At 31.7% G+C, this 24304-nt stretch overlaps 1 protein-coding gene across 7 annotated transcripts in view; it reads left to right on the plus strand.

Annotated features, from left to right (window-relative positions):
• Window positions 1–24304, plus strand: part of LOC123713598 (optomotor-blind protein) — a 76533-nt gene that overhangs the window by 1288 nt on the left and 50941 nt on the right. The gene's annotated exons all lie outside the window — the stretch shown is intronic.

Below are 24304 nucleotides of genomic sequence, written 5' to 3' on the forward strand. Positions count from 1 at the left end.
TATAATAGTTTTTTAGATAATAATAAAAGTTAGTATCTACAAAAATAATAGTATTTATCTGTCTAATAAAATATTATGTTTATGGCTGTTTCGTAAAAAATTTCAAGTTAAATTTAAATTGAGTAAAATACTAAATCCTCTTGGAGAATAATAATCTTATAGGAAATAATTTAATGACAAACAAATCGAGAAGAACGTCCACTTTCTGTAACAGAGGCTTTGAAAAACTGTAGAACCGAACTATGAAGCTTCGCATATTTCAATTGAATTGGATTCATTTCACTACCATACATTAGGTACGTAAAGAAATCTTTATAAGTAACCGAAGCTTAGCTTAAACACATTTCTAATCTTTGAAATGACAAAAGCAAATATAATCTGTTGATCGCCCAAGACTATCAACTGATAATTTCTTTATAGGCCTTCTGTATCTTACCCTAAACAAGTATTTTTTGTTAGATATCAATCTCACTTCCCGCCGAAATATAATTAACAAAGCCTGTTTTAAGAGAGTTGTTTGAATTGTAAACTCTCCTATGGGACCGCCATTTCTGTGATTTATTAAATTTTGTTTCGAATTTCCTCTGTTTTGATCTTAACGTACCACTGATACGGATCGAAGCGACTCTATCTGTAACAACTTGAGTTTATTCTTAAGCTAGATAATACAAATATAATGTATTAATTAAAGATGTTTCCAGATAAATATCAAACAAGATCTATAGCCTAATAAGGTTATGAAAACGTGAAAGAGAAATCATTGTATAATTATTAGTGCTGGTTATTATCGTTACCTTTAATTCTAAAAATTTAGAAGCTGATATTTGCATATGAACCTTATTACTGTCCAAGAACTAATAGGAATGGTGCAAGTATAATTTCTTATTCTGTTTGAGGTTTGAGGTATTGTAATATACGAGTATTAACTATAGTAAAGATTTAAAAAAATATATCTTACATTGTATAGGAATTGCTAAGGTAAAGTTGTTTAAATCGGAAATTATTATAAACTATAGGTACAATTATAACGCAAAAACGGTAAATATTTCTTCTGATAGTGAAGAAGGTTTGAAATAGCTAACAGCGGACAATATTTTATTTTTGCGATGATTGACATTGTGAAGAAAAATGTTAAATCCAAGTATCATCAGGAATTACATAAAATTATTGTTGTAATCTAACAAAAAAATATGATATGGTATCTATAAAAAAGAGAATATAAAATATAGGTGATAATTTACTAAGTTCATTATTATATCGTATTATAATTATTAATTATCAAGTAGGTACACTTATGGACGTTAGAAAAGAAGTTAAATAAATTCTAAATTTACATTAGCTACCAGTTCGCAAGTCAAGGGCGTAGAGCGGGCAACCGCGGCGTGTTTGAACCGGAGCAAATCCAATAGCAAGGATTAGGATCATTTAAATATTCGTCAAATTTATAAAAAGCTTTAATGATTAATTTACGATTAACGAGAGCTTTAAATTTATTTAGTGATAATTCTCTAATTTCTAATACAGTGTCGTTTGTCTCGAAAATTCTTGGATTTCACATCTACAGGAGTCATACTTAAGGTTAGAGCGCGTAAAACCATAGCTTTTAATTAAAATGCTGATACAGGACACTCTTAATAATAGAACATTTAAACATTAGAAAAAGACGAATTTGTGACAGGACATTCCTTATTTGAAAAGCTATTGACGTAATAATTACAATTTTATCATGACAATTAATATGTCAATTGCCTTGGTGAAATAATAACGTCTTGTTCTAATGAAAAAATATTAAGCTCTACACAAGAAAAATCTCCACAAATTATGTAGGTATGCAATGTTAAAGTAGATGAACATTAAATATTCTAACTAGATATAAATAAACAATTAATTATAAAAGGTACAAAAAATTATGTACCTTATAAATCAGTTTAATTAAAAAATATCAATTAATTGCTCATTAATTCTTACGTAACGTACCGATGTTTACTTAAAACTTGCGTATCTTAATTGGGAACTTACAGATAAATAAACTAAAAACAAGATAATAATCTTGTTTCAAAAATTACTGTAGCGTAAACTGAAAAAACAATGCGAAATGTTTTCAAAGTATTCAAACGTGGGAACCAAGGGTTGCCAAAATTTCAAGGGTGACACTTGAAACATCAAAGCGCGGGAAATTTGAAAAAAGAAAACAACTTGGAAGAAAACCGTAGTTGATTTTTGTTAGTCGTCTAAAAACTGTTTGCTTATTGTAACTATTTTGTTTAGTTTTGTTTGTAGTATTGAGGCAATAAAAAGCTGTCTTAACAAAATGATTATATAAATTTATTGTTGTAAATTATTATTGTGTTTACAATAAGAAAAATATTTACTGACAGTAGTAGGTACTCTATTCGTATATAGAAGTACAGACTGAAGGTATTTCTTTTACATGTTATGGTCTAGTTCTGATGTCTTATAAACCATAGATTAAATTGGAAGTTGCTAAATGCTTTCTTGTATAATTATTGTTCTACTTGCCGACACCCATATTTTGACTTTGAAACTTCTTATAAGATATTTGTGACTTTAGTACCCATACATTTTGAAAAAATACATTGTAAGTAAAAAAAAACATTTCAGTTTTGTAGCGTGTTAATTTCCGAGGTGAAACCTAGAAGTTCTTAATATATTATTTTCAATTAAATGTGATAAGTATTTAAATAGTTAATATTAAAACATTTCCAAGCCTGCAAGTGAACCTTAGGTCGATACCTACCTTATAGATAAACAATTAATGAAACCTTTGTTAATCATAGCCTGGACGTAAATAAATTAATTACTGCAACAATGTAACAAGGAGGCTACAATCTATTTATATTAATTAATAATTGATGGTTCATAAAAATAATCATATATCAGGCTTCAATTGTTTCGCTTTTCAAAATATTTTATCATATATCGTAAAAAGGGTAATATTTTATTAGTAGGTCTAATAAAAAGTTATATTCCTTGATACAAAACAAACAATAATAATAATATAATATTAATAGAAGAGATCGAAAATTTTGTAACTAATCATCTTCATGTTTTCGCAATGGCTAAATCATCCGTGACAAATAGAATAATTGGTAAATAAAGAACGTAGTAGTGTAGTAAATGTACGCAAGCATAATTAATTTGCTTTGAATTATTGCAGAAACTAAGAAGTAAACAATGTTTACAAGTTGGCATAGATAACAGAGGCGTCACTTAGACTATAACATTAAATCTGACTGTCATCTGTCAACGAACTGTCACGATGAATTATTGGCAAATGACAAATTGTAAATACGAGGCGTTCTAATTGGGGGTCAATAGATAATATTGTCTTTTGTTTCATGATATATTCTTGTACATATTATGTCTGACACCTTCAGTATTGTTTTACATCTAAAAAATATGAATTTATAAAAGGTATTATGAAACAGGTACTAAGTTATCTAAAACATGCCTCACCCTATTGCAAAGTTTCATATATTGTTAGTGTATTAGGAAGATATATTCCCTTGGCATATTTATATTTATTTCCTTTAAATTGTCACGCGTTTGCTGTCGAATGGGATGTCGAATAATTTGTGTAACACTTCATGATGTTTAGGTTTAATGCGCTGTATTTATTATTGAGCCATTGTTTTGTATTTTTTGTCTTCGCTTTTATTACATATTCTTAAAAGGATATAAATAGGTGAAGATTGTAATTATTAGTGCAATTTGCTTTTTGTGTCACGACTTATATGGTAAAAAGGCAGATATATTATCGTCGTATTGAAACAGTAGGTATATATATTATAAAGGCTTGTATTTTCCTTTTCATTTATTTGCTACTTGAGTAACTACGTCCTACCTACACGGTGCTTAGAATTATTAATGTTTATATTCCCTAGAATAATAAACGAATGATACCTTCGATCGATAATATTTAGAAGATCTATAGACTAGAACGCGTTTAACACGGTTTTATAAACATAAGTGAATTAGCCTAGTGCTTTCGACGTGCGACTCTCATCACTGAGGTCGTAGATTCAATCGCCGCTGTGCTGATGAACGTTCTATGTGCGCATTTAACAATTGCTCGTACGTGAAGGAAAACATCGTAAGCCACCCAAAATTCGACGGCGTAGCTCTGACCAGTGATTATTAGAAGACCTGAGGCTATCACCGAAAGGGCTACTTACCTTTTGGTGGTTTTATTTATGTAATATATCTTTATCAGATGTATCAAATATTTAGGTGTTGAATTTTTTCTCATTATCAATCTGCTCTCTGCAAAGAATCAAGGCCTTATTTATAAAATAATTCTCAACTAATTGAAGAACGTTGCGTCTCGTTAATTTGTTTGCAGAGAGCAGATTGATAATGTTAAAAAATTCAACACCTAAAGTTTATGGTATTGTAATTTTCACTCACATGTTTGGTTATTGTAATTAAAAAATTGCACTGACGTCCATCACTCATTTAGAATTAATTCGCCGTGTCGGCCATCTTGTGGGCGCGGTCTGTAACTCTATATGTAAACAAAATTTCTTATCATACTCCGGTGCTACCACAATCTTGAGGTGACAATTTTTAATTGACTTAAAAATAAATATTAATTATAACTAATTAACTGATAAAAACTTATTTGTACGAACGTCTTCAATAGTATTATAAACAAAAACGACCTAGAGGAAACCTTTTCTTACTCCAAACCCTTAATAGATTAATCTTCTGGGTAATTAACTGTGTTACTCCCGTGTCAACTCGGTTATAGCATTATATATATATATACTACCTTAAAAATTAAAAAAAAAACTTTTCAATTTGAATCAGTAGTTCTTTAGATTAGCGTTACCGAATAAAGGTTGATATAATACTACGAACCCCGATGCAAAATAGAACAGCTTAATATTTTAGATATACAAAAATAATGAAGTTAGAAAATTTTGCATTTTTTATTAAATATATAAAATACAATTTAATTAGTTTTAATAACTAATTAAATAGTGCTTATAATTACGCTAATGGAAATGGTATCTAATTTACATATGTAAAAGTATTTACAATGTTAACTAACATACTCGTAGTATCTAATACAAATAATAATTAAAATAAGTAAATAGAAAACTAAAATAAATTCAAAAAGTTTGGTCCCTGCGGCAGCGTTTAATACTGGCAGTCTGGACTGCTATAAGATTCTTATTTTAAAATATTTGTATAAAAAAATACTTGAATTGAAACCTCCGTCGTGTTTTAAAGTATTGGTGGTACACAAATAATAGACTCATTTGTTTCTCTTCCTTTGTCAATCTCATTGTAGCTTCTTGAAATAGAACTCATTAGTTCTAGGCGAGGTCTCTAGTCGATATGCATAGCCACACATTTCCATGGGAAGGACAAGTCAAACCATTGTATGTCATATTTGCATACGGTGCTGTTTTCATACAAATCGTTCTTTGTGTGATTTAATATATACCAATGGCGCTACAACCTTTTAGGTCTGGGCCTCAGATTTCTGTATGTATTCCGTCATTTATGATCGACAAGTAGGTGATTGTTTGGTGAATTTTGGGTTTAAGGCATGCCGGTTTCCTCACGATTTTTTCATTCATCATAAAGTCCATTGATTCACAGCCCCCCATAGGTGAGACCCACACTTTTTTACCAGTTTCTCACTCAATTAATTTGGAGACTGGCAGTAAATGTCCTTTAATTTAGATATATTGGACGATCTGAAATTCCCAATATACAATATGTTAAAAGTATCTCGTTTCAGTACAGAAATACAGTACAACATTAGACATAGATAATATAGACAAAACTAATGGAGCACAACAACCTACATTAATAAATTATATTCTAAGTTTGATTGTAATTTTCTTTTTATACAAATAAAAAAAATTTATACCGAACGAATTAACATTCACATTCACATGAATTACTAAAACGCACTATAGTTTTATAAGAAAAAACTCGGAAAGTTTTTTAAAATGTCTTAAAAGCTGCAGATGACTTAAGATATTATTAATGTATTAAAATATTAATAACGTCTTATATTGACGTAAATATCTGATGATTTTAACTATGCATCTTATTAGGTCAATAATAAATGTATACATTCTATATAGACGAGACATTCACCCCCTTATTCATAAATTTATTTCGGTTAAGGGAGACAATATTTTTAGACAGCTGTCTCTTCACTGCAACATAAACACGACTTGATAGATAAAGATGAACACTTTTGTAAAAACTGTATAAACTCCATATTTATGTAATGAAATTAATAAAGATAAATTTAACTTCGAGCAGTGTTTGCCTAGTGGCTTCAGCGTGCGCCTCAGATCCCTGAGGTCGTAGGTTCGATCCCCGGCTGTGCACCAATGGATTTTTTTTCTATGTGCGCTTTTACCATTAGCTCGAACGGTGAAGGAAAACATCGTGAGGAAACCGGCTTGCCTTAGACCCAAAAAGTCGACGGTGTGTCAGGCACACAAGGCTGATCACCTATTTGCCTATTCGATTAACAAATGCTCATGAAACAGATACATAAATCTGAGGCCCAGAACTAAAAAGGTTGTAGCGCCATTGATTTTTTTAAAATTAAAACTCCATTTGCATGCCTTACGCCTGTAGTTACGCCTGTGTTCGATAAAACAATTATATTAAAGTTATATTTTCCGTGGTTATTGCAAGTAAAAACATATGTAACAAAGCTTGGTATATCATTTCTTAATAGCAGATATATTTCAACATTTTTTTGCGATATTATAACATACTTTATAATGTGTTATAAAATACATTCGTTAATTAATAGACCGTCACTTGTCGGAATCGCTTTCAAGAAATGCAATTTGCTATACATATGCTCACGCTATGCGTCTATGGTATTTTGACGTAATTATGATCACTCCGTTGGAAAGATAACAATAATTAGCGATAAATTCAGATGAAGAAAACGACGTTTCTGCATATCATTTAATTGAAAAAAATGTATTCCACCGTAATAAGCAATATTGTTAATTTTTTATTATTTCCATTATTGCTTGTAGGTAAAGCATATTGCAAATACTGTATATTCGTTTGTTATGTTTTAAATAAATCAATCAATGGCTCTACAACCTTTTTAGGTCTGGGCCTCAGATTTCTGTATCTGTTTCATGATCATTTGTTAATCGAATAGGCAAGTAGGTGATTAGCCTTCTGTGCCTGACACACCGTCGACTTTTTGGGTCTAAGGCAAGCCGGTTTTCTCACGATGTTTTCCTTCACCGTTCGAGCTAATGTTAAATGCGCACATAGAATGAAAATCCATTGGTGCACAGCCGGGGATCGAACCTACGACCTCAGGGATGAGAGTCGCACGCTGTAGCCACTAGGCCAACACTGCTCGTTTTTTACGTTTAGTTACATGAATAATATTTAATATTGTGAATATAACAAATCTCATATATTTATAGATTCCATAGTTCGATCGATATTTATATCCTATTATGACTTCTGAAACTTGAAATAGGACCAGTATTCATTTCTTATCCCAAATCTCAACAGAGGGAGCTCCTTTTACCGCCTGTAGGAATGCAGGAACGATATATTATCAACAAATTTATTCATACAATTTGGAAAGCCCTATTTAAGTTTGAATTAAGTATTTTTATAAATGTAAGTAAAATTAAAAAAAAAATATGTACCTAATATAATTAAGTTACAACACTGGTTGAAAATTTAATTTAAAAATTGCATTGATTTTTTTTCTTTCTGCACGTATACAAATCTAACTCAGTATTCAGTAGCGCTGTAGGTCTTATATATATTTGTTTTTAGAAAATCTCAAGGAACATATAACACTTTATTTTGATTAGTTTACATTACACTATTCGACTATTAAAATAAACTTTTAAAAATGAAACCTCTTTCCTAACACAGAAGAAACTTTATAGACTAAGATCTAAGACTAATATTACTTTTTACTGATTCGTTGGGTGGGACTATATTCCATAGGCTCCAGAACCGACTCGTGCCGTAGCCTTTCATTTTTATTTCTATTGCTGAACTATCAGTTCGCATAGATTCTGCAGCTTTTGTCAGAATCACGTCTGACAGTCCAGTAGTCGCCACATATGTAGAGATGTTGGTTCACTGTTATCGCAGTAGCATGTGGCCTGAAGTTTTAATATGTGGTTTGTCCAGTACCAAACAAATGGCACCCACGTACGGTCAAATTAATTTACGTCGTTGACGGAAATTACTCTTCAATCTGCATACACGACAATACATTTAACCTTCGAGTTAGTTCGATGACATCATTGTGACAGGGCCGCCAGATACAGCTTGATAACACCCTTGTCCCACGCTACACGATACAATTTCTACTAACATTTGATGCGGTTCTTTTGCCTTTGGACAACCCTTGTACAACACTGACGTACACGTTTACATATAATATAATAGGTATGTGTTTAGTCTTTTAATATTTGTCTGAATTTAAGCTTCGACACATTTGTTTATTGGCAAAAACTAAATAATAAACAAAAACGTTTATCTCATTTTAATAAAGATCTATATAGCCAGATCGTTCTGGGTCTTATTTTTTTTCTTTTTCTTAAAACGAAGGTTGTATATTCCAATTAACATTACATGTTTCCCACGTATAATCCATTGAATGTGTAAATTGCTGAACCTTTCAATCATTAACAGATTTGTAATACATTTATTTTCTATGTAATGGGAGGCTAATGGACAGGAGGCTTACCTAATAGAATCGTTCATAATAGTCAATAGTATAAAACTGTCCTTATATTTATCATATTTCCACATAATACGTTTTTATTAGCACAATAGCAACACGTCGAAATCTTTATTTAAAATCCGATACCTAATCATTAAAAATTGCCAAGTACCAATTGATGTAATCTTCATACTCTACTACATCGCCATCTAGTGACAAACAGGAAAAACAGAATTACGTATTTCGTAGCTCCATGTAGCGTTGACGTTGCCAATAATTCAGTGGAGCCCTTAAGCATTGATTGACGACGGACCCTCTGGTTTTATGAGAGGTCTAATTAGCACGACACGGGTGATTCGTATCCATAAAACTGCAACTCGATGCCAATTGCATTTGTTTTTGTAGCGCGCTTTTGTATGATTTTTTGTATTCTGGGATTCGATTGAGTATTGTCTTTTTTTAATGAGTTAGGTTCTTGTCTCGAAAAACTGAAAACTTCGATTGTTCGCTTAATATTTCCGATTTATTTATTGGTTTATGTAATTTTTTGCCTAATACATGTAGAACATTGGATCTATGCAACTAAGTAGTAATAATTATAGCTATAATAAGTTTGGTTTTATAGTTTAAGACATGCATTCAGAAGCATGTCTCAAAATGTTACTGTCATTGAGAAAATTGAACATAAACTTTTTCTCTGTAAACCAAATGTTATCTAGAATAAAATATTATATTAATTTAAACAATTGTGGACAATAATTTGCGACAAATTTTAAATTTATCAAACAAAAAAGACGCGAAAAAAGCGAACGCAAAAAGTAATGTAGCGTAAACAGAGCGTATCCTTTTACCTCACAGATTGGCGAGTTCAATTTTTGGGCCAAATTTTGCTTTTGCATGTCGTCTTTGTCAATTGTCAATCTGATATTGTAAGAGTTTCTTTTAAAATCTTCCATTGGGGCAGTCTTAAAATAACTAAGCCACAGTATGTATTTCATACATACGACTAAAGGTGGTTCTAATGTATTTTATAATATTTTATCTGTCGAATAAAAAGTATAAACATAAATTATCGTACGATATTATAATCAACCTAAATCTACTCAAATTTTGAAACGGAGAAGAGAAAAATTTATTAGAACATATCAAACCGAGCAAATCGCTCAATGCGCTTAAAAAATGAAAATGAAATGAAATTATATTTGTTTGACTTGTAATATTTTCTAAATAAAAAACGGACTTTAACGCTTTGTTAATTCCTAACGATATTTTAATTAACTAACACATGGCAAGTATTATTTATTATGTTTCTAAATTATATCTTATCATTATAAATACTTTACTGTTTCAACTGACCAGCGTTTTAATTAATTATCACATGAATCACAAATGAAAAGACAAAGACAATTACGATATCTAAGTAAAGTCTATAATTTTGAATAATCTGTGGTTTTCTATCTTTGCTCTGAACTTTGAGGTTAAGAACAAGGAGTCTTCATCCGAAAGGCATCTTTGTTGAGATAATGTCCACTTAAAATGCGGTAAAAATTAATGATTTATAACGCAGATAATAAGAGGCGCCCATTTTATGATTTGACATTTTGTTTTATATGAGCTCGGCACTTTTATGGGATATGTAGTTTATGACAATTTGAAGGGTTTTGTTTTGTTATCTATGACAAAAACGATAGGGTTAACTTATCATCGTTTAATAAAATTTAAGTAGTCATTTAAAAATTAAAAATTTACGATTGTTTCAATTTAGGTATGATAAGTTAACGAGATAAATTATAATTATGCCATTATTGTTTTTACGCAATGATTTATATAATCAATGTTATGTAAAGAGTGATACGCGTTACTTTGGTCATTGAATTTACGCCTTAGTCAGCCCCAAAACTTAAATATTTCTCTAATTAAATAAAGGTAGGTACTGTTGGTGCGTACTATAATCGTAAAATAGTAACTGGATATTTATTTCAAAAGGATTAGAATGATATGGAACTGCGTCATTTATAGTATTTACGAATGAAGCGATCAATTTATAATCCCATTTCATTATGAGGAACAATATGCACAGACCTCTAGCGCTCAACTTATGTGGCAGTTATTTGTCCAAGTCTGCATTATTATTATTAACTGAAAAATACATTAAATACAAAGGCATAAAAACAAATGCTACCCACGTAATATTAATTCTAGGATGCGTAATTCGGCCTTCTCCTCCAAAGCAGACCGGACCCCCAGACTAGCCGGCTCCTAGAACTCATAACAATTGCAAATATAAGGAAACCAGATGACGGTAATGAGCAATTCGGTATTCGATTGACGTCCACATCGTTACAGTTTGAACGGTGGCCGAAATCCTGCGAAACAGGATACGTGATTTAATTAACTGTTATTTATATAAATTAAGATAATTCTATAGCCTGTACAGATGCAGAGGAAGGTTGTGTTTATAAGGTTGAAAATATTTATGAAATCTCTGTTCATGTCTTAATAGAAAATTCTCGAAAATATTTCTCAAATTAACTTTTTCAATATAAGAAAATGATAAGCTCATAGTACGCAAGTAAAATGTATTCAGTATTGTCTTTTGTTTATATAGCTGTTACACATTAAGAAAAACACTTTTTGAACGGATTGAAGCTATGTATTATTATTAAAAACTTATAATTATTTACATAATTTAATTTTTTTTCCGACGTTTCCCGTGCTTTCCAGCGTGCGTGGTCACGGTGAAAAATTTAGAATTATGTAAATAATTTTAAGTCTTTAATAATAATACATAGCTTCAATCCGTTCAAAAAGTGTTTTTGTTAAAATGTATTCACAGACTACAGTTAAAGTCGTTTGATGTGAACAAAACTTGAAAAAACCTAATCATTAACAAGACGCATTTTTTTTAAAATCTTAATATAACGTTTACTGCTTGGCAATCGTGATCAGCGAAAGACTGCCACACTTGATAGATAGCAATTGATATTAAACCTAATTAAAACAAGAAATAATTTTACGGAAATAACAAATTCATGCTTGTATCCGGTACAGTTATACCAAAGACAATAATCATACCATAACGTGCCTAGACCTATTTAAAATATACATTATTAAATGTAATGAACGGTGAATGGGCACTTGCAACTTGGTAGTAGCTTGTAATCGCACGCGCTGATTACAATAATTCCAAATGTATGAAAATGTAATTTAGATCTTACTTCTACTACTACTACTTACTTGCGCTTCGCTTTGGCCTGAGATTTCTTGGCCATTAGTAGGTGAGCCTTATCTGCCCTACTTACGCCTTCGACTCCAGCGATTCGAAGGTATGATGTGGGGTCGCGCTTAGGTTTAATTACTATATATATTAAGTTGAATGTTGCGAAATAATTTTCACGAATGAAGGTCGCGAGCGTGATACGCAAACAGAATTCGGTTTTTTCGGGTTTTCTCACACGCTAGATCTATTAAGATTCAACTCAAGCGCGATCTCAAGATACGTGGAATGATTAGTTGTAAATTTTCGAGAATCGGAACCAGGATTTAAACAAATTAGCCGTCTCAAGGCCCGCTTCTCGTAATAGTACACGAATAGATTTAATTTTTGGTCCAAATCAGCTTTTGTCCTATTTATAGCGTAGAATTGATGAAAACTAGAAAAATACTGTTTCGCAAATATCACACTCGTGCGTTGAAATCGGGCATTGACCCACAACGTCGACAGCGTAAGGCACAGAAGGCTGATCCTGCCTATTAGATAAAAACAAATGATCTCAATGTGAAATCAAAGGCCCAGACCTAGCAAACAAAATGTATATTCTACCAGTAAATGTTAGCTTACTGTGATGAAGCGCTGATCATTTAAAACATGAAATGTGGTGAATATGAATATTACATTTATAAATTTTTAAGTACTTACACAACACAAAACCAAATGTATAGCAATGAATTACGAATCTCCTAACCTAGTAAAGTATAATTATAATTATTGGTGTCTCTGTGCGTACGTGTTTATTGTGTGCGTGTTAGTGTGCGACTATTTACCTCATATATTTTGTATCGTCTTTGTGGGAGGCAATTGTTTTATTTATAATTTCGAATTGTGAAAAATATATACTGGACTCAAATTCTACGTTACGGGAAAACCCGAGAAAACCTAAGTAATTCTTGTTCTCCGTCTAGGGACAGAAAATTTAATTTTTATATATTTTCGAAGTGTCACGACAAGTACGTTCGGTAGCTATTAAATGATTATAGATAAGATCATAATTAAATGTAATTAATATGTTCAGTATGCGACTTCAGTAATTAATTATATCTGCATCAAATTTGTTGGGCGGCCATGTCTGCAAAAACCGGGTAACTCCTACTCATAAGTTTATGTCGCGACACATTCCGTTGTCCTCTGCTCGATTCCAACTTATACAGGGTGGTGAGAATTTTAAATAAACTTCAATAACATTTATCCTTGCTGCATGATAATATTGTATGTACTAAAGCTTTAACCACTACAAAACATTGTTCAAATAAATTATTCTTAAGGTATGATGTTATGGAATCAATATAAATCTATTTCACCCAAGAGAACCAAAGGTTTTCATAGAAACAGGCTGATCGCCCATTCAAAGGGTGATTTCTCAATATCAAACTCCACAGAGTAGAATACAGTATTTAATTCTAAGTATTTATTCTTATAAATATTATACTTCCCGTGAAAAAAGCTAGTAGCAATATGTTGGTAGCACCCTCTACACCGTTATGCTCAGTGGCGCCGTCCTTAAATTCCCTGGCGGGCGCGATGCCGCGATAGGAAACCTATATGTATTATGTATAACAAATGGGAGACATCCAAAATAAAACGAACGGGATCCTTTATATTCGGCCCTGAATCTTTGGTCCTGCTAGGGCTGTCAAGCTTTATAGTATAAAGTTTAGTTTCCGCTGTCTGTGTGCGTTATTTGTATAAGTACGCCTTTTCAAACTTTGTAATTTGTTATATTGTTTACATACAATAAGGGTTTTAAATGCTTTGCATCAGTCGTCAGAGTTCCTATGCCTGAAAAAACCAGAAAGTACACGTAATAATGTCGTCCACATAGACAATATAGACGAATACTAATACAGTTAATGAATTCGATGAAATTGGCAGGTTACAAAATGCTTAAAACTTATTAAAATCGTTATAGATAAATTTGACTTGATTTATTTCAGGTTGACAATAATATGTTTATACATTAAAAATAATATAAAGACTGTTTTGTATTTGTTGCCATCGTGATTTAGTTTATAATTCAAACGTGACAGCCCTACCATACTCCAGTCTCCACGTGGATAAATTCTCGACATTTCATCGTTGCAAGAACAAGCCGCCATCTTTTTTTCTCGTTTGCGAGTCGACGTTACTGATTTTTGGATATCAGTGATAGATTTTCGCTTTTGATCGAAATATATTATATTTAAGGCATTTATTTCCATTTATTAATTGCTGTTAATACATTATTAATAATAAGACTTTATTTATTAATGTTATAGTAATTACATTTCGATATTTCGAAATTCAAAAGTGTCATTAAAATTTTATGTCGAATGAATTGTAATTGCAAGTAAAGTAAAAATTCGTAACAATGACGCAACGCCTGTCAACGTTTCAGATATTTTCTAAAAAGGTTTCTCACTATAAAACCTTCACAAATCGGTGTCAATAAAAAAGTTATTACTCAAAAGTAGTTCAACATACCAATTTCAGTCCCTTCACGTACGCTCGCTACTTGAATATGTATCATTTGGTTAATTATTTACTTTCCAATTAACTGTGCTTGGTTAATTAGATACTACGTGCAGCGATTTAAGACAAATTGTACTTCTTAATTGTTTCCAAATCTAAAGTAATTTGATTCCAAATGACACATTAATCTCTTATTTTCATTTTATGACATCACTAAAAGAAATTGACACATGAAGTAAAATAAAGTAAAGTGACAATTAAGTTGCGAAAAATGAGTTAATGATATGATAGAAAAATAAATGTAAAGTATCTGAAATAAAAGGCTTTTCTTATTACAATTATTATTAACTCACTATAAGAGCTCCAAAATTGATAGAGTCCCAGCAATATTGGTAAGTGAAATTATGAAAGTTTTCTCAGAGAAGTCTCGATTTTCTTTCAGTGCTTGAAACTGATTCCTCTGAATATGTATGTCTATCTTTTCTCATCTGTCTTCGCAGAGATTACCATCGCGAATAAATTGAAATGCAAGTAGATACTGTTACCAGGATACGAATTACCTTGTTATCCAAATAATTGGTACGTCTAGAATATTCATAAATCACTCGACTAGTACTCGAGGCGAAAATCCTAAATGGTATCTCAGTAATGAAACGGGTTGAATTTGAATAATTATTCATTCGTTATCGTGATCTACCTCGCGTCGAAGTGACGTCGACATGACATCGACAACGTGTTTGCGTCGAATCGTCTAATAAACACCGGGCCTGTGGATCAAACGATGCGGCCATTTTTTTGACAATTGACAATTATTGATGACTGTAACAATTTTTTTTTAATTAAAGTAGCTTTGTTGGTAGTAGATTTCTATTGATACCTTATTCTTTATTGCTAACGTAAATTTTGAATGGAGTTTGAACTTTAAATTAACACTCAAAGTATAGGTTATCACTATATACAAAATTCTCGTGTCACAATGTTCGTTCCCATACTCCTCCAAAAAGAATCGACCGATTCTTATGACATTTTTTATATACAGTAAGTCTGAGAATCGGCTAGTATCTATATTTCAACATTCTAAGTGATAAATCATTTTATTTTTTAGACATTTTGTTTTGTTTTTAATATGTTAATTGTCACCCCTCTAAGATCAACCCCTATTTTTTATTATAGTATTATTTTTATTGAACTAAAAAAATGTTTCCTCGAAATAATATATATACATGACAAAACGACGTTTGCCGGGTAAGCTAGTATTAATGTATTATTTCGAGTTACTTGACCATTTCGGAACTTGAAGATTCCTTATTAAAATTATAAAGGTTTTTTTATAAGTTTTAAATGCAATGTTGAATTAGATCATGGAAACATAACAGTAGATACAATTGATGATAGAAGGCTTAACAAGCGGCCCACCCGGCGCTGGCGCCAGTAATCTTACTTATCTGTATCGGACAGTTAGAGGTGTGGAGTATTGCTTTGGTGATAAAATCTGTACTATTTGATGTGATATATTTTTTATGTAACATTGACATTGAATTTATGTCTATGGCTTCTGTTTTACTTTAAGCAATTTTCAGCGTTAGATAATCGTCGTCGTCGACTCTATCGTATATTTCATGCACATCTATAAGTATTTTATTTTTATTTAAATGTACTTCTGAAATGTCCTAAGACTTATTTAGCGTATCAACTGAATATCAACTCCATAGTTTTTACTGTCCGTAGCGTAGGGCTACTGTCAAGCGGCCGCAGTGGGCTGCCCTTCGATAAGGGAGACGAGATGACATCGCTTTTTGTTAATCGTTATTTATAGCTTTTTTTCTCTTACAAACCGCCTTTTGTTTCATTTACTTTTTTTAAAAGGTTGCATAGGTGCGCTGTTATAATTTTAGTTTATTAGTTTCTTCTAAAAAACATCATTCACATAATTAAGGTTTTTTATACTAAATAGTTAAAATATTGAAAGATTCAATACATCAATAATGACCATAAAAAGTGTTGTTACGTGTTTACTCCTAGTCTACTCTAATATTGTCCGTTTGTATTTATTTCATTACCTTATAAATGTAACCTCAATAAAGGTCTCATCAGTTTCTTAATTTAGAGCTGACAAGAATAAACTAACAATAAAAATGACACAAGTTGTGCGCACTAAAAATGTAAGCAATTCCATGCAGTCTGTGACAAGCTATTTGGTGTTTATTGGAGACATAATGTCGGCAACATCGCATGTCAGTGTTGCCACTTCACATACATGCCCTTGTTTAGTGTTAACATGAGAAAATTATATCGGAAAAGTAACGGGGAAGGCAATTTATTGCTATGTCAGTTTCGCTATGAAGACTCGATTGTTTAACCTTTTTTAAAATACGAATAATTCAAATTTAGAACAATGGTTGAAAAAAAATCAATAAAATATATAAAAGTGTTTTGAATTAAGAATTTAACTAAAATATAAAGAAAGCATCCTGCATACTCAATAAGGTTTTATATCTTCCTAAAACAAGGTAATGTCTGAGAAAGTCCAGTTACAAATTTAGCCAGCTCCTTTACCTAAGTATTGCGAAATTGCTATACATATGCTATACATAGTACATAATATCATCTTTTCAATATATATATATTGTTTTATGTAATAGAGGCACACCTGATGTTAAGCGATACCACCGGCCATGGACACTCACATTGCCAGAAGGCTCGCAAGTGAGTTGCCGGCCTTTTAAGAAATGTTTTAACATATAATTGTGGTACAGTTTTATTAATAAATATTAGGCCAGAGCAGAGTACATGCCTTGATATATTCTTGATTCAACTAAATTAGACGTAGTCATAGTCGTAGTGTTAAGGAAACAATAAAAACAAACAGGTGATACTCTTGGTTAGAAACAAACACATTGAGGGCGTAATTAATTAATAAAATTAACACTTTATATTTATTTATTAATTTCACAGAGTGATACAATTCATTTGAAAACTACTTGTTTTGGTAACAAGAGCAGCTGATTCGTTAGGAGCGCAATAAATGCATATGAAAATATTTCTTTAGCTTGTTTTTTACCAAACGTTATAACAAATCCAAATATAAAAAAATTAAAACCAATGGTCGATCATTTTGTATCAACAAACGTTATAAATAAGGTCGTATTAAAAAATTATATCGTATACGTAATCTATATCTGTGTAGGTCTTTGCTCTGCCAGCAACTGATTTAAAGAAATATGGTACGGTAGTAGTATGGTAGTAAGTAGTTAACTCTTAATAAAGGGCTTAGTGAGATTCCTTTTCTCTCAATCACATCCATCTATTAAAAGCGTTTGTTAATTAACAATTCTTGTTGGACTTACAATACGGTTGACTATACAGCATAGCGAAAAAGGCACGGTAAGGATATCCATAAGTAATTTAATAATTATATTAAAAATAAAAGTTTATAATGTTATGCTTATTTATATCTAACGGTAGAGAATAGGTACAGCGTCGCTAGAACCCGTTAGCCATAAGCCTCAAATTTTTGTATCTGTTTCGTGATCATTAGTTTTTTCTTATATGCTCTATTAATATACAATTTTGGGTCTAAGGCAGGTGACACGATAAAGCAATTGCCGCTCCTTGACACCACCACTTTTGTTAACATAGCTTTTACAAATTAAGAAAAACACTTTTTGAACGGATTGAAACTATGTATTATTATTAAAAACTTAAAAAATTTTCCGACGTTTCGCGTGCTTTTCAGCGTGCGTTAATTATAAGTTTTTAATGATAATACATAGCTTCAATCCGTTCAAAAAGTGTTAGATCTTTAATGCAGTTCTTGAAAGTCTAGTAATATAAATAAAATAAAATCTAATTAATTTAGACTATAACTAGCATAAAAAGCAGTCGAACAGTGATGGTTAATCGCCTGAAAACCGGCATTGACATGCATTAAAATGTGTCACACAAAAGAAACACACAAACGATTGAAGAAATGTCAGACATATTGTTTTTAATAGATTAAATAGATTTCAGTAGAATTAAAGTTAAAAAATCACTGATGTGTTGACGATTTATTGTTTGAGACAATTTATATCAAGTAATAAACGCCTACAGATATCGACAAACTCTAAGTCCATGCGCCCACTGCACACGACATCGCTAATTTATTGCTCCATTTTGTTAATTTAAACCGTAATAACATCTCAGACCTTTCTATACTAAATAAACCCATAGGTGGACACATTTTTCAATACTCAAACCTACCTACTTTAGACGAAGGTACAGTTGTAAAAAATACAGTACAGTACAGTCGTAAAGAAATCCTTTTTTTATTATTATTATAACCTAGATTTATTTTAAACATAGAGCCCTGTTCACTGTCTCGAAATATGTGCAAACGCAAGTCCATTTTTCGAACCCGCGATCTTCTGTTAAATATACAAAACACTAGAAAGGCTTATAGTCCCTATTAGTTACCATGGTTACCAATTTTTTGTCCATCTTTTACTAAGCAAACCCGCTTTGACAGTTGATAAAACGATTGCGTGACATTTGCCGTACCAATATATAATTTAGTAATTTATACGACGAATTATTTTTTGCTAGTAGTAATAAAATTTTATGAATTGAACCTTTCAGCTAAGTAAACAGTGTAATAAAATTAACACAAAATTACAGTAATTACTTAAACGATATTTATGTATTGCTAATCATCGATTCGTTTCACTAAGGTGCCAAACGCGATAACTCTGTATTCTAGTTTTTACGGTATAATTATACAAACAAGATAAGAACTGCAAGGTGTCACGGTATTAACCACGGATGGACGTATCATAAGCGGACGCGGGTTCCAATAATAGGCGTAATGCTAATCTATGGCTATTAAATTTTGACATACTAAAGTTATGCTATGTCTCGGCTCTCTAATAAAAATTGTACTAATATAAACATTTTATAGGGCTAAATGAATTATTAGATTTTTTTGCTTTTTCCTTATAAAGGTAGCCTGGATCGCTATGAATACCCTTTTGTATATACTAATAAGTTCAATTGATTGGAAATATGACGGTCATAACTCTTAGTTATTTTAAATCCAGGAGGAATCTCTTTAGATAACTCACTGAATCATTCAACAATGATCTGCCTCAATATTGCCTAATGCCTAAAAGTGGTTGCCTGGAAGAGATCGCTCGAAAGCGATAAGGTCGCCAGTTGCCCTCCTTTTGATTTACTTATGTTGAATTTTTTATTTTCTGTAGTGTAACGAAGTGTTAATAAATAAATAATATGTCACTTTTAACTCATTAAAAATTTTGTACCAGCAAAAAGTTTGTACATTCAACAAAATAAATAAATATTATATCCGCTCATCCTATCGCTGTGTCATTAGCGTTTATGTTAACTAGTGAGCACCTAACACGTAGACTGATTCGCGTGAAAGACCTCGTCGAACCGCGCCCAGATGCACTAAGTGTTAATCAGATGGTAAACGGTGAACGTCTTGCAAAAAATTAAATAATACGTTGTTGATATTATTTATAAAAGTCATTGGGTATAGGCGTTCTAATTAGCAGAATATTGTTTATCGATGAAATGTGTGTCATTATTGTTGTTAATAAAGTGTAAATTTAAAGATTTTTCAATTCATAAAATGCATAGTATTGTCTTTTATTAACATAGCTTTCACACATTAAGAAAAATATTTTTTGAACGGATTGAAGCTATGTATTATTATTAAAAACTTATAATTGTTTACATAATTCTAAATTTTAATTTTTTTCCGACGTTTCGCGTGCTTTTCAGCGTGCGTGGTCACGGTGACTGAAGACAAAAGGTGTTAAATGTCAAAAGTATCACAGCTGCAGAGAAAGTTGTGTTGTCTGTATTTATTTCTCCGTAGTTGATATCGACTAAAAGATGACGGGTTTTTGCAAAAATGACTCACGGTGCCCTCTATTTTCGCGGATTGTTTGTCTTGGGGCTTTAAAATGTTCATAAAATGCGTGCTAAGCAAGATTATCTATCAGTAATTAAGATATTTAGTGTAACTGAATAGTCTGTATTCTTTAAATCAAAGGTTATGAAATTGGGCGTTAAAGCCGTTGGTGAAAGCGTGTCATTTGATGGAAGCCACAGGAATGCGTCACTGCGTGTGCAGATGCTCTCATCCCCTCGCCACCCCCTTCTTTGTGACTCCACATTCCAAATACAAGCACTAATTTGCACATGTAGCAACACAGATTTACGCCTTAGATACACGCAGTTATCGTGTCTGCATTTTATTGTCTATTAACGGGTTGCGCTATCGAAAATCCCATATATTGGTGTTTTAATTTGTGAAGTGAAAATTATATTTAATTCTAATTTTATATAACTATAGTGACAATTTGGATATAAATAATATATAATACATGTTTTCCAAGATTTTATTTCTATTTAATAATGTAATAATAAATTTTACTGATTCACGGTAGTAAGAATATTTTCGAATTTACAATATTAGTCTACTTATTACATATAATGGTATTTAATATATCTATGTCTGTTATAGCTGTAAATTACCTGACATATATAATTCTAAAGCCAAGTAAAATACAACATTATGTGGTATATGATTTTTACATGACAATTTTACTAGGAAACTTATGGCTAATCGTTTAACTAGGGTGGTACCCGCAATTTGCATTATTCCGCTTAATACGTTACCTTGACATTTGGCAAAACAAACCTATTTAGATAGGTTAAGCATTTAAAGCGTGACTGAGTAACAAACTCAAAGAATGTCACCTTATGAGAACCCTAAAGCACTTATGCAGTCTATTGTACGAACAGCGAACTCAGCTATTTAATCATTATAGTCGAAAATTAACCTTAATCCGTTTAGATAAGGTTGAAACTCTGATTATATAAAATCTAGTTGAAGAAAACTCATGTCAAAATTATTATAGGTGAGTTAAAATCGATAGTGTTTTATAACGCGGGGAATTTAAATTTAGAATGCATTTCGAAAGAAGAACAAAAATTGTATGTTCGCATATTTTTATAATACTCACGAAATAATTTATATAATCGTAAAAACTCTGTTTTGTTCCAAAACGGGTTTCGTTTTTACTTAGAAGTAATTAGGGCTAACGACGTGTTAACTATTATAAGTAGAACTCTGATTGACGCCTTGTCTCGAAACAAGATACCCAACTAAACTTGACACCTCTTGGCGTAACCAACTCACAGAACCGCCGGTTCACCTTGTTATGACACAAAATATTTACTGAATCGACAGGGCTGCTTATACTACTCAAGACGGCTTCACTCACAAGTAATAAAAAATGACTGTAAATATATTTCTTAATGTTTTATATGTAAAAAGAAATCCATTAACTAACCATAACCATATTAGTTATAATAGAGATACCGAAGTTAACCACAATACAAAGTAAAGTTAATAAATAAGTCTTGCAGCTTAATGCGCTTGCAAGCAATCTTTTTCTTGTACGTACTAGTACGATTCCGTATGTATCTCTAGTACTTGTACCAGCATAGCTTCCTATTCCATGCTTCCATGAGGCTAATTAATATAACTGTTTCATTTTGGAGTCTTTCAAAAATGGTAGGAATAAATCGGCGTTATTTGAAAACGTTTCGCGAGGCTGCTCACTATATTTGCATAAACTATAAGTAACAAATTATTTGATAACCCTATCGTAGTTAGCAGGGCTAATGTGTCAGAGCTCAAGTTATACTGGTAGCCCGTTGTATTGTGTTACTTGACGTGTGGTTGCAGTTTTTGCAACGGCACAGTATTTCAATATACCTACACTTTCGCTGACACAAGTCTAATTACTTAAGAAAACAAGAAATTAGCCCTGGTTTTCATTTCGGCATCACCGAGGCCACATGTAAGTAAGATGTTTACTTTGATAAAAGATAATTTGTTTAGAAATTTGATGGTGTTTGGTCTTCAAAGTATTTGTAATTTTCAATGTTTTTTTATTATTTTGAATCGAATACCTGTTTGTGATAACTGAGGGGCAAACGTGCAAACGGGGCCCCGAAAGTAGCAGGTGTTTGTTGGACCAATGCCAGATTCTCTGCTATTTAGACTGGGTGAGCATTACCCACTAAAACCGTCTCGGGTAGTTCCTACAAGTCCGTGTTAGAGACTACGGGGTCGTTCTCGCATTCTATCTGAGCCTGCAACATAATTGTTACGGTCAAAATCTCCGGTGCAGTACTTACATAGGAGATAGGAGTTGGCCATCTCCAATTTTACATCCTAACCCATTCATCCTTCAGCTACATCTCTTGTTCTGCTGTCTCCTTCTATAGGATTACTTGCTCACAGAAGGTGGAATCGAATATCTACTGTATAGTATGTAAAATACACAAACAATGCAGTAAGTTCCGAGTTTATTGCTGTTTAAATTTTATTTAAATGTACATACAACAAAGTGTAATTTTTATCGGTGTTGCAAAACAAATTTACCGTCACATTTTTCCGTTACGCGCCATCCTTTTCTTGTCCCTACCACGGTTGATTCGAAGAGATTCGAAGCCATTAATAACAAAAATATATAATAACTATCGTTATTATGATAGTAATAATTATATTACAATTAATGAAATTCTGTAATAATCTTAGGAGTAATAAGGTAAAAAGCTATTATTTTTATCTAATTTCAGTTTATTTAACCTATTTCTATAAAGTTGCCTATACTAGATTGTTTTTCAAAAATAAGGTCATAAAGAAGTTTCACTTCTTACGTGTGTACATTATTTTACATTTAAAATCGAAAATGTATTAATAAAAAATAATCTATCTCGGATTACTCCTGATATAGATAATAAATAAAAAATGAAGATATAATTTTCATAGATACAAAACATAAAACGCCGTCCGTAATCGTTTATAACCTTAACCGAACGAAATATATACAGCAGTTCACATCTCAATCCAAAATTGTTTTCAAATTATTTCACGTACGTAATTTATTGGTTGTTAATAAATTATTAAAGCACCTACAACATTCCCTGACAATCATATAAATCCTAGGGAATCCTATTTTATGTCTCTCCATATCAAGGTTTAAGTATCGTATTTATTTAAACAGAAATTATCTTACGAACAAGGAAAAGTTGGTTATGCTTTCCGCAGACACGGTAGGTTTATTCATACATAGCATTTTATATGGGATTGTATTGAATTTAATTTGTGATCAGGTAAAGATTTGACTAACCTGATAAACAATTGATAGTAAGGTTTATATCTATATATAATAAAGAGCAGTGTTGTCCTAGTGGCTTAAGTGTGCGACTCTCCTCTCTGAGGTCGTAGGTTCGATGCCATTCAGTGTGTATCAGGCAGGGGCTGAGCGTGCCTATTAGATTGACAAATAAAAATGATCATAAAACAGACAGAAATCTTTGGCCCAGATTTAAAAAGGTTAATGCGCCACAAATTTATTTTGTATATACAATATAGTAACATCGATTCCCGACAAAAAAGTATAACCTTTTTTTATTGCTAAAATCATTAGAATATTTATCTACAGTTAAGTTACTATACAAAGTTAAATAGTGATTCAATTAAAAATTAATTATGCATTAGCCATAAACTTAAAATCCCCTTTTTGTATGTATCCTGATACTAATACGAAATGATCAATGGATCGGGTAGGCCTTCTTGTAAGTACCTGAAGGTACTGTACTGAAGTGATAAGTTAAAACCTATAACCGACGAGCCTGCATGGTGAATGTCATATCATGAAGCGAGAGAGTTATGTCAGGACTGTAGCAAGTGGATATCCGTGGTCTCAGCTGGGGTAAGCTAAGAGAAAGAGGCGTAATCATATAAATAAAATTAAAAACGAATTCTCCTC

Source organism: Pieris brassicae, chromosome 8 (assembly GCF_905147105.1).
Source record: "Pieris brassicae chromosome 8, ilPieBrab1.1, whole genome shotgun sequence".
In the NCBI taxonomy this organism is placed as follows: Eukaryota; Metazoa; Arthropoda; class Insecta; order Lepidoptera; family Pieridae; genus Pieris; species Pieris brassicae.